Raw genomic sequence first — 13,203 nt, forward strand, 5'->3', positions numbered from 1 at the left:
GGAGTTCTTATTAGAGACTGAACACCAAATATCAGACAAAATAAATAAGACAAACGTGTCTTTATGATGATAAATGAAGGTGGACAGTTCAGCTGACAACCCACGCAAACACGGGAGAACATGCAAACTCCACACAAAGGCCACAGGTGGGAATCGAACCCATGACCTACTTGCTGTGAGGCAACAGTGCTAACTATTAATCCACGCTATTGCCCTAAGTAAATAATAATAATACATTTATAAAGCATTTAAATGAAGAAAAAAAATCAACAAAGTGCTGACACAAATTAAACCAATTAAAAACACAAAATAATAGTAGAACAAGTAAAATAATGAAACCTAACTACAGGCAATCAAAATGTTGTAAAAAATAGTCTTAAAGTCACATTTAAATGCCAACAGTCAGCCTGTTCCACAAGATACAAGCATGGCAAGAAAAAGCTATTTATTTTAAAAGCCAACACTTGTCCCCCTCGCACTTGACCTGATGGCTAAAATACCTCCTACAGAAACTTCTTTCAGGCCTTACAATTGATTTCCTCAGTTTTACTCTTTAATAGATAAACCATTCAAAAATGACAAAATATATTTTGCCTGCATGCCGAATAGACCTGCATCAATTTTATTTTTTATTTTGGTGAATTTATAGACTGTGTTACAGCTGGTGCACAGGAGTGTGCTTTTGAATGATACTATGCTGTATGTGCCTGTGGGATTTTCCTGCTGACTGACGTAAGACCGTCAGGCTGCAAATTCACACTGGTGTGATTTAGGAGTATTATGGGGCAGTAATTGTAAGCATAGATTTCACATGTAAATATTAAGCAAGTCACTGTTTTATACCACAAATGTTGTTTGATAGGTTTTAAATCTCGTGTAAAGATTTACACATACTTGCAGGAAGTTTCTGTATATTTCAGAGCTCATGGCAGGTTAAGGATAAGACACTTAAAGAATAGTGTTGCATGTTTAGTGATAATCTGTCTAATGCTATGGCATTTAGTGTCAGTACATATGCTACAGCACGAGGCAGGTATCACTGAAGAAGGTCTTCATAGACAGACTATGTTATTACAGTCAGACTTCCACATACCCCAACATACAAAAAAATATAAAATGGAAATCATGAAATTAGGTTTTTCTAGTGGCCCCGAAATGCCTTTAAAATGCTCAAAACCTGTGGGCCCCCAACAGGGGCAACGCGCCCCTGGACCCTGCTGGGGCCTCTGCTGTTTTTTTTTTTTTCTTTGCCCATTCTCATTCTTGCATTTGTGATTAACAGTTTGGGATAAATCATGATTTGCAGCTGATTCAAGTTTTGAGGGTTAATATTCTATCAAATTCTATAAATCTTTGTAATACCTCAATAGCAGGATGTAGTGGCTCAGTTGAGGCATTCTAGATATGTTTAACCAAAAAAAACAAACAAAAACAACTGCTTAACCGGTCCTTATAAACTTTGAAGCTTTCGTCGAAGAATAACCTCTGTCCACCGCCAAAAATCATCTGCACCATTCTGAGTGTTTGTGCCACTCGGAGGTCTTCCTTTTTCCGTGGTCTTCTCTTTTGAGGGGGAAAAAAAAAATCCCAAAAGCCTCATCGCCAAAACTTCTGTTGTGTATCCAGAAAGTGTGTGAGTTGTCAGAAGATTTAGACTGCGTTTGTGGAATAGAACACAACTTTATTCCAAATAGAGTCGGCAACTCAACACCTCCTCTTAAATAGGCCTGGGCCCCCCCTGCTGGTTCCTTCTTTAGGACACCATATGTTGCCTAGTTTTAACAACAACAACAACAAAAATGTTATGGTCATTAATTAAGACTTCAAAAAAGGAGCATTTTAACATTGAATAAATGTATAAAATGGTTTATGGTTAAAAACAAACAAACATTGAAAACAGGTTTGAAAGTGAAAGTTTATTCATGTGTATTTATAGACGATTGACTGGACGCCCAGTTAATGCACGGCGCCACATTGAGACAGAAAAACACATTCACACCCATTGTACACACACCGAGGGTCAGTTTAAAGTTTTCAGTTACCCTAACATGCATGTCTTTGGATGTGGGAGGAAGCCGGAACACCCAGGAGAACCCACGCAAACACGGGGAGAACATGCAAAACTCCACACAGAAAGGCCACAGGTGGGAATGTTCCCATGACGTTCATGCTGTGAGGCAAAAGTACTAACCACTAAGCCATCGTACTGTCCTAAGTAATAATAATACATTTATAAAGCATTTTAAATGAAGAAAAAAATCAAACAAAGTGCTGAACATAAACTGCAGACCAACATTAAACAAAGCATCCCCATATCCCAAAATAAAACCAATTCACAACACAAAAGAATTAAGTCAACAAGCAACAATAATGAAAGAAGATTAAAAACCATAAAGTAACTATAGGCAATAGAAAATACGTTTTAAAATATACTCTAAAGTCACATTTCAAATAGCACAGACAGCCTTTTCTACAAGGTTCGAGCATGGCAAGAAAGGCTATGATGCCTGCTGGCAGCGGGATCCCCCAGCTGTCCATCTGGACCACAGAGTGATTGGTTGGTACAGCCATGATGCGCAGCAAACCTTCCCGCGTCTGGCTGCGGCAAGCAGTGATGGAGGGTGGACGGTCCTATGTGGTAAGATCCCCTGATGAATCAATGTTCTGGATACGACTCTTTAGATCCTTCATGCCAGTTCAGATGAGGCCAGAATTTATTCACATGTTCGCATACAAGCCGTTACGGATCTTCCACACAGGACCGTCAGCCCTCATCACTGCTCAACAGCAGCCGGACAATGGGAGGGTTCCGCTGTGCGACATGATAACCAGTCGCACGTTCAGAGAGTCCATTATGGCACAGCCGAGCACTGTGTAATGCTTCATACCAACACCTGACTTGACACTTGTAAGGTTACATATGATATCCAATGTATGGCCTGATACATGTAGTCTCGGTTCTCCTGATTATAGGTATACTGTGATGCATCGCAGGCTAGGGGCCATCACTGATGCACCGGTAATAATGTGTGCACGTCAGTGATCTAATGGCCGTAGTAGTCTGATCACGTCTGTCCATGTACGACAGTGATGCGATAGTCAGTGGACCATGGTTTGCAGGTCATCAGTTCATAGGCTGGATGTCATTCGACATCCAGCAGAGACACACGGCAGGTCTCCAAAAGATAGCAGACCTCAGCGCTTGCTCTGCCACGCCCCACCTCCTTCCACGGAAACTTTGGGTGGCGTTTTGAACCGCATTCGCATGGCATTCAAGTGTATTTGTAATATTCTTACTGCAATCTAACAACATTTTAGGTATTCGTACTGTGTTACAACTACATTTGGACTGCATTTGAAAGACTTCAGACAACTTTATGGTCTCTCTAGTGGCCCCGAAAGCCTTTAAATGCTCAAAACCTGTGGGCCCCCAAAGCTGATGCACACAGAATAAGCTCGAATGAGTCGAGGTTGGATCTGTCCACCTTCTAAGTAGCCTAATGGCATTCTTACACAGCTGTTGGAAATATCTGTCCCTCTGGACTGTTGCTAAATAGGGCAGCACAGTCTCATTTGAAACCTCGGCCGTGATATCGCAGGGGTGAGCACTTCTGGAGACAGCCTCCCATTGCACCATACAAACACAGCATAACTTTAACAAAGATAAATGGTCTAATGTTTGTTGTTTTTGGCTGCAATCACCGAAGCAGTTGCGAAAGCAGTTTTTTTTTTGTTTTGTTTTTTCCCAGTTCCCAGTGGAGAAGGGACGAGCAGGAAATTTGAGAGAGTTGTTTCATTAAGAGTTAGCCTCCACCACTTTGACAGAGTAGCTGTGTTCTCTCGCCTGCAAAACCGCCTCAACATGTTTGAGCTCTGGGTCATAATCAAGCTGCAACACATGTCCACTTTCCGTAAGCAATATGATCTGTAGACATTCTAAACTATTTTGTGGCAATCCAAAAATAAAGCTTACAACCAGTCAGTTGTGGATGACATGACGTGAATTCAAATTTTGTGAAATTTAACACAAAATCCTGATGTACACCTCCACTTGATCAATTCCATCAGTGCAATAACTTATGTCATCAGGTCAAACTCCCACTCTGATACTTTTAATTTTAATGAGTGTTCTTCTAACATTTATTGTAATGTGTTTTCTTTATAGACATGCAGCCGTTGTTGGTGATTAGAAGAAGAAACTCTCCTGAACACCAGGAATGGAATCTGAGTGTTGACCAGGAGGACATTAAAGAAGAACAGAAGCTGTGGATAAGTCAGCAGGGAGAGCAGCTTCAGCAGCTGGAGGAGGCAGATCTCAGCAAGTTTGGTTTCACTGCCTTCACTGTGAAGAGTGAAAATGATGATGAAAAACCAGAGTCATCACAGCTTCATCAAAGCCAAAGTGATGAGAGCACAGAGACTGAGCCTGTAGCCAGCAGCTCATATGTACACAGAACACTGACAGCAGAAGCTGATGGAGAGGACGATAGAGGACCACAACCAGCCAGCAACTCAGGTCCAAACAGTCATTTACAACCAGATACCAGTGGCAGGAGATCAGACAATTCTGGAACTGGGACTGATGACAGCTATGACTGGACACAGACCAGGGAACTTCGGTCAAATTTTAACTGTCGAAAAAATACTAATATTGTTCATTCAAGCAACACTGATGAGAAAAAATTTAAAAGCTCTAAATATAGAAAAGCATCTGGTCTCATGAACAACTCGGAGCAACAAAGCAAGAGGCAAGGCAAACCATTTAACTGTTCTGATCAGAGTAAAATACAGAAACTAAAGGACACTCTGGACAAACACATTAGAATTCAGACAGGACAAAAAACATTTTTCTGTTCCCAGTGCGGTCAAAGATTTGGACGAAAGAGCACTCTGAACAGACACATGATAACTCATACAGGGAAAAAATCATTTATCTGTTCTGAGTGTGGTCAAAGATTTGGACAAAAGAGCAATCTGAACAGACACCTGATAATTCATACAGGGAAAAAAGCATTTGTCTGTTCTGAGTGTGGTCAAAGATTTGGACTAAAGAGCAATCTGAACAGACACCTGATAATTCATACAGGGAAGAAAGCATTTGTTTGTTCCGAGTGTGGTAAAAGATTTGGAGTAAAGAGCAACCTGAACACACACATGATAATTCATACAGGGAAAAAATCATTTGTTTGTTCTGAGTGTGGTCAAAAATTTGGACTAAAGAGCACTCTGAATAAACACATGATAGTTCATACAGGGAAAAAATCATTTATGTGTTCTGAGTGTGGTCAAAGATTTGGACTAAAGAGCAACCTGAACACACACATGATAATTCATACAGGGCAAAAAACATTTATTTGTTCTGAGTGTGGTCAAAGATTTGGACAGAAGAGCACTCTGAACAGACACATGATAACTCATACAGGGAAAAAATCATTTATCTGTTCTGAGTGTGGTCAAAGATTTGGACAAAAGTGCAACCTGAACACACACATGATAATTCATACAGGGCAAAAACCATTTGTCTGTTCTGCATGTGGTCACAGATTTGGACAAAAGAGCACCTGAACACACACATGAAAATTCATACACGAGCCTCCAGTGTCCTCTGTCCCACTATAAAGGGGGTTGCCAGGAGAGAGCTTGGTATGAGGATGTTTCAAAGAAAACACCCAGCTAAAAACTCCACAAAGCGCCTAGACGCCAGGGCGTGTGAAGAAAGCAATGGTGCAACTTCTCCTAGTGCTGCGGGGAGACATCTCTCTGTGGCAGAATTCAGCTGGGTCATCCACCGGATAGTTCTGAGCCTGGATCCCAGCAACAACACCATCAAAGGGCCAAAAGAATCCAGTGAAACTACACCATTGTAAATTGGTCAGTTGGGGAAGAAAAAGATCTTTCACTGCTTCACTTACTCAAACATGAGAAGTGGGGCAGGAGATCAAAGGCAGTATTTGAGGAGAGGATAAGTCACCATCTTGAAGAAGGCCCTTGGATACAATGTCAGTAATGTTAAGGTGCAACTTTAGACCCCATGTCTGGGGCCCACTGCACTCTAAGAAGAAAGAAAATGCAGTAGAAAGAAATTCAAAACAATGAAAAGAGACAAAACAAAAAGACAAAAACCATTTGTCTGTTCTGAGTGTGGTCAAAGATTTGGATGAAAGAGCACTCTGAATAGACACATAATTCATACAGGACACAAAAACTAAATTCCAAGACCTTAAAAAAAGATTACAAACATATGGTCATTGAAAGAGATCGAGACCGGATTAAAGTTCTCCATCACTACACGACAGATTTCCTTCAGTTGGGCTCAACTGGCTCTAGCCATTTTGCATCTGCCCTCAGATTTGCTGTGGCAACCCCGTGTGCAACATGGGAACAGCCGAAGGGACTTACTTTTTTAGGCGAGATTATCATTAGTCTATTATCTATTGACAACAGTTGTATGACAGACCTTAGAGTGCTTAATTGCTAACCAAACACACATTAACCGTGTGGAAGTCGACAGACGCGCCACCGTGTCAAATAGTCACATGCCGAATTAAGTGGATGTAACAACCAATTCACTGCACTCGGAGTTGCCTATTGAATGCTATTGATGTGCAGATTTAAATTTTACCAACTTTAAATTTTGTTAATAGGCCAAGTAAAAGTTGACTTATGGGTATTTTTTATGCCCAGCATTTTCATGAATATTATTGCTCATTTTTGCTATGCGCGATATGTACACAGCTACAGCAAAAAGGATAATTTCCTGCTCTGCTGCAGCAGTGATGGGTGGGAAAAAAAACACGACTCCCTCTTTATCATTGGTGGAAAACGCACAAGCTAACCAGTCAGAAGTCACTAAGCCCAGTTTCTTTCTTTCTTGTCCCCCTCTGTCCATAGCAACACAAGTATAAAAAAAACAAAATATGAATTTCTCTTATTACTGGTAGGAAAATGAACTACATAAGGCCAATAACAATGATCCCCAAGCCACGTAATTTGTTGCTGAGGGAAGGAATATTGTGGGTGATTGGGTGAGGAGAGAGAAAAGAGACAGTGATGAGAGTTGTTGTATTCGAGGAGATATTTAGCGTGTTTTGTGTGTTTATTTAGTCCGTGGTGGAGTATTTAGCATGTGTCGTGGTGGTGTGTTTTTTGTAAAATGAAGCATCTAGGAATGTTGAGCAAGCGCTTCATTTTTTTTTTTTTTTAACTAGAGGAAGCTGGTGTGTGCAGTGTGTCCTCAGAGTCTGAACAAGACAGTGAGGCTTCTAATGATGGAGACAATCCCTTTTTTGTTCTGGACGAGCAATCAGAGCAGGTGGATCCATCATGCACACAGAGATCTGAGTGTGTGTAGAGCACATGAGGGTCGGAGCACGCGCTTCTCTATCCAGAATCCAGATCTCCTTGCGGATGTGCAGCAGAGCCACGCCCCAGCTCTGACTGCTGGAACTGGAGGAGGATGTAGACACTGCTCCAGCAGTTAGCAGATTCCAACCTCATAGCACACCAGGAGTCCAGGTAGATACGCTTTCACCCCAAATCCAAACGACCTTTTTCTCCTGTGTTTTGCAACTGATACAGTCTGGACAATCTGCATAAACACCAATAACAATGCTGCAACAAACAAGGAGGTTAGGGAAGAAATTCAGATGGACTGATCTTGATGTGGACGATCCTTACAAATTTTTGGTGGATTTTGATGTACGTGTTATTGGTGTCACATTCACCCTGATGGGAGGGTGCTGCCATACAAGATGCTCACTACACACTGGGAGCAAGTAGGGGATTAAGTCCTTGCCCCAAGGGCCCTTAGTGATTTCTGGTCAGGGCTGAGATTTGAACCAAGGATCCTCTGGTCTCAAGCCCAACGCTTAACCACTAGACCATCGGCCTAATGAGGCTCATTGCATTCTATTAGAAAGAAATCCATCCAATAATCTGAAATTCACCTAAATGGTTTTTCCTTCTTCAGTTCTTAATGGATTTTGATGATCTGTTTTTTTTTTGTTTGTTTGTTTGTTTGTTTCCTTCATCTAAGTGTAATGATGGCCAGCAGGAGTCGCTGTGCATATGATGGTCAATTCAATTAATCTAAAAATTGTTCACAATACGTCCTGCGGAAATATGAAATCACAAATTTAGAGAAAATGTGGACGTCTTTGGGGTGAAATTCACCCAAAATATTTATATTTCATTTTTCAATGGATTTTGATTCAGATTGTTTATTTGATTAATTGAATCACTGTTCACAATTCTTCCTCACAAAATTAAGAATTATGTTGTAATCTAGACTAGTTGTTTGGAAAATAATAAAATTAACCCAAAATGCTTCTTTTCCTCCAGTTTCTGATTGGTTTTAGTTCTCATTTTGTTTGATTTGTCAAAGCTTTGTTTTTGAATGCAGAATTTTGAAATTTGAATTTGGAGGGAAATATCAACTGTTGGTCATGAAAACTATCAAATTCACCCAAAATTGAGCATGTTCCTGAATTTTATGTTTTCTGATAAGGGGTGAAAAAAATTCTACAGATTGTCATTACATTTTTGGAGGAGAACCAGAGCTTCCAGCAAAAATATTCCAGCAAATTTCTGTCCCCTGATACAGTTGACACACTGTTGTCAACATTTCAGCTTGTACTTCAGGCTTCATTCAAAAGTCTGTTTAAACAAAAGTGTAAACACTAAAATGACTATTACAGAATTTACAGCCGTTGGTAAAGATTTGTGTGACTTATATACTGACAGATAACACATTTCTCACTGTGATAATATTTATATCAGTCTGTCCCAGGAGTCAAAGCAAAAAACAAAATGAATTTCAGTATAAAACAATAAATACCAATACATTACAACAATGCAAAAAATAAACAAATTGAACAGCTGACAAAGGACATACATTTCAAAGTTATTCTGCTGTGACTATTGTGACATTAGTTGCACTCTTGTCATTTTGCAAAGTGAAAATATTGCACATATCTTATGGGAAATATTTTGGAGGGTATGTCTAATACTTTCGGACCTCAGCAGCTCATCTGAGACGGAGGTCTCTTCAACCCAAACGATCAAATGGATTAATGTGGTTATTACCATCAGACCGACAAGGTAAAACCTTTAAATCATTCTAAAGTCAGTTTTAAGCAGAAACAATGCGACACTCTGTGACGTTTGAAATGACAGATGCACAGTGAACGCATCAGTTAGCAGCTCATGTAGCTGCTGCGCTCTTATCGCTTCTCCGTCTTTTATGGTGAAATAATGCTGAATTCATGTGGAAAATTATGTGTTTTACAAAGCTTCAGATATCTGTCGCTGAGATAGATGATGACTGGACTGCAGTTTGTAGCAGAAACGAAGTGATAATCAGTGAACCGCGGCTAATGACGCATGGCACTGAAGGCAGGGAGGACCGATTTTTAGGGGGACTGTTCGGATCTGCGACACCGCCATTATGGCAGTGTTCAGGCTAGGCTTTTTCCTGATGCAAAGCCAAGATCGACTTTGAAATCTCCGCCCCCTCTGTTGCTGCATTCAACGCAAGTGAATTTATCAAAATAATAGAACAACGATGCCATGTACTGAATGGGAGCGTAATAGCAATGTAGATACTTGTTAGTCTCAAATACAGCTCTGCACTCAGAATGTCTCAAAATTCTGGATCATGAATACATGTGATCAGCAATTCACAAATGCTGAATCACACTTCACAAATAGAATTTTCAGTTTTGCAAATGCCTTTTTTCTTTTTTCTTTTTTTACAAATGACAAAATTACATATTTACAAATACACATTTATTTTTAAAAACCAACACACAAGTTATAAATCAGAAATTTGTGTTTGTGGATCACAAAGCACATGTGCAAATCAAGCGATATTTGTAGATCACCCTCTGTGCATTTGCAGGTAATAATGAGACAACTTTAAAATGGAAAACAAAATGAAATTTGACAGTGAAAGAGGAACCTATTGATCCAAAGAGAGACCATGAAGTTGTTGGCAGCTTGATTATATCCTGACATGCACAAGACAAGACCTTCTGAGATCTGACATAATCAGGCTTACACAGAGCAGACTAGCTGCTCTTTATTTTTGCTGATGTAATGATCTGCATAAACTAGGGTGTTGACCCTTGGGGAACCTCGGGTTCTAGATGTGGTCATTTGTACTATATATGGAGGACAGCTGATCTTGGGGAAAATCTGTTTACAGTTAGCTACAATTTATAAATATTAACATAGAAATCAAGTCTTTTATGAAAGTCTTGATTGAAGGTTTAATCTGTTTTCAGTTGTGTTCAATTTTCCAATATGAATTTTTGTTGTCAAGTTTTTCTGAAGCCACTTAACGAGGACAATATTCCTAGAAAAGAAATTACAAATAACTGAAGTTTTATATTTGCATTGTGACAGTGTTCACATTAGATCAGAAATATTGATTTAAATATTTATAATAATATTATTATTTAAACGAAATATCTAATAATAACAAGCAAGAATTAACACAAACTCCAAAAGAGAATACAATTATACAAAGAGAAATACAAGAAGTGAAGAGCAGGAGACAGAACTGGGAGAAGTAAACATTCAACTCTGGAGAAAGTGCAACAGGAAGACACAAGACAGCACTAAGTTCAGACAGAGAATATAACTTATTTTAATCCCTTTTCCCCCTGTCACTGTTGCGTAAGTCATTTTTCTCGAAGTTCCTTAACTGGCCGCTTGAGACTGGCTCCAAAACACGAAATTTCCCATCGAAGCCAATTTTAAAATGTCCACATTTAGAGCAGAAATAAACATGTTGACACAGCCTGGTACAAAAAACAAAAAAAACAAACGGTTTTGGTCTCTGTAGATAGTCTCCTCCTCCATGACAACTTTACGGGGAGTGATTTTGTTTTCTAGTTCTTAGTATTAAAAATTCTGTATAATTGTGGGCGTGGTTGCTTTGAGTGACAGCGACTGTCTATCGACTCCTCCCCTCGCAATGTCCCATCGAAATGCAGCTGCTCGCTTGTGTCTGTTTTGAGTATTTTATTATAAAAAAAAAACTGTAATAATACGGCTTGTGCGGTGAAATGTCACAACGGATCGCCCAAGATGTCGCTCTTGCAACACTGACGCTGAGTGAAACTCTCGTCTTATTTCATGTTGTATGCTAACGGTGTTAGCACTTTACCAGCTGTCCGTTGGTGCACTTCAGGAATGATAAGGAAATATGGCGGCGAATAACTTTTTCTCTTTACACCAAATTAAACCGTTATGAGAACCACTGTGCAGTCCCCAAAAAATACGAGTTAATAAACACAGTCAGTGTTCTGGATTTGGGGAGAGGGGCGTGTTCAGGCTTTTTTTCGTCACGCACGGAGCCACCCAGGCTCCACCCCTTTATGTATGAATAAACTACATCTGAAAAAACTAGACATGCCATCATAGTTGGCTTGAAGATATTATTACAAGATTTGAATGCAATGATAAGCCTTTCTCTTTTGTAATGAATGTTGTTAATTGGCAAATTTTACTTGCACAAAATGAGAATTTTGAAAAATTTGAAATATTTCTGGTAGAATTTAATTGCTTTAATTGGTATATAAATACGTTGAAGTTAACACATAATAAAAAAAGTGAATATGAAGGTGAACCTTGGAGACTTATCACTAATAGACCTTGGCTGAGTTTGTTGTGCCTTACGCCCTTTTACATTTCTTTTTTTCCTCTCTGTCTCTCTCTCTTTTCTTTTACTGATAATTTTGATATATTCGATGTTACATTAGTGATTGTGTTTATATTTGAGTTAATTGTTTGCATTTAATGCTTGTTTATTCTTGTATTTTGAGATGTCAAATAAAGTTTCCTTTTTAACCTTTTTATTAGAGTTCATCGTGAATCAGTGTGGGCGGGTCTCTCAACATGGCGACGCCCAGAAAAGGCGGTCATTTCGGCATTTTTTTTCTTCAAAACTTATTTCAACAAATACAATAACAAACAAACGAACAAAATACAAGGCCAAAGAGATATACAAGAAAAAAAAGTTCCTTAGGAGAAGGTGTCAGCATTTTTCATTTCGGCTGTTCGGTAAAGAAATGGGGAAAAATGACACCAATGGGTGTCCAGTGTACTATGCTCCAGTCCAGAAGGTAGCGCTATGAACGTATGTTGATTTGCCAACTGATATAAAAAACAATCACACGAAGAACTGTTTCCTGTTGTCGTCCGTGGCTAAAGCTAGTAGCTGGAGACGTTGGAAACTCTTCAGTGAACAGATCAGTCGTATCTCTGTGATCCTCGAATATGTTTTTTGAAGCGCCCCAGAAGCACAAAGGTCGACAGTAAACCAGAAGAAGAAGAAAAGGCGAAGTTAGCGCGAAAAGGTGAACAGCTGAGAAGGTTGTTGAAACAGCGGCTAGCTGCTGCTAATGCTGAGATCAGAGAGAACCATAGAGAGGGCCGACTTCCTCTATGCTACATTGTAATTGGCTGAGCGTCGGTCGCCATGTTGAATGTGTGTAAGTGGGTGTTGCTATAGATGCACAATGACAGTCTGTGTCACTCTAGAATCATATTAGAGACAAAAGTTGCAGTTTATGTGCATTTTTCTTCACCATGGATCATAACTGTCATACCAGCAACATCAGAAAAACATCAAGATCTAAAGGAACTGAGTGTTCATCTATCAATTGCACCAAGTACACTAAAACAAACAAGGAAGTGGCATTCTACTCCTTTCCAAAGGACAAAATGAGGTGAGCCATGTGCTTGTTTAGTATTGACTACTAATCAGTGCTATTCAGTACTGTTCATGAAAGGCAGACAAGCCCGGTTATGAGAAACATTATGATCTAAGTATAAATGGCCATATATATATAGCATTTATAGTGTAACCAGAGCTGCCATAGTACTACAAACTTGTAAATGAAAATGGAGGCAGTAACTGTCACTGAGAAAGGTTAATGGTGGTATACACACAACACACACACACAGCAAAGGTAAAACTGGACAGACAATAAGTCTAAAGTGACATGTTGATACCTAAACTAATAAAGATTCTAAGATCCTTGCCAAACCAAGTAGCAATAGATCATTAATCATTAATGAAGCAGCTGCTGTCAGTGAGTGTTGCATTCCATCCAATGACTAAATGGAATAATTTGCTTTATTTTTATATCATGTGTGAATAAATAACCTGCAACTTCAGTAAATTATTTTAGGTGT

At 39.4% G+C, this 13,203-nt stretch overlaps 1 protein-coding gene and 1 long non-coding RNA gene across 2 annotated transcripts in view; one reads left to right on the forward strand and one right to left on the reverse strand.

The window, feature by feature from the left end:
* LOC117504818 overlaps positions 1 to 13,203 on the forward strand; it is a 3,434,143-nt gene that overhangs the window by 3,039,297 nt on the left and 381,643 nt on the right. The gene's annotated exons all lie outside the window — the stretch shown is intronic.
* The window catches only part of LOC117504910, a 360,669-nt gene that overhangs the window by 280,116 nt on the left and 67,350 nt on the right, over positions 1 to 13,203 (reverse strand). The window lies entirely within an intron of this gene.

Source organism: Thalassophryne amazonica, chromosome 23 (genome assembly GCF_902500255.1).
Source record: "Thalassophryne amazonica chromosome 23, fThaAma1.1, whole genome shotgun sequence".
Lineage (NCBI taxonomy): Eukaryota > Metazoa > Chordata > Actinopteri > Batrachoidiformes > Batrachoididae > Thalassophryne > Thalassophryne amazonica.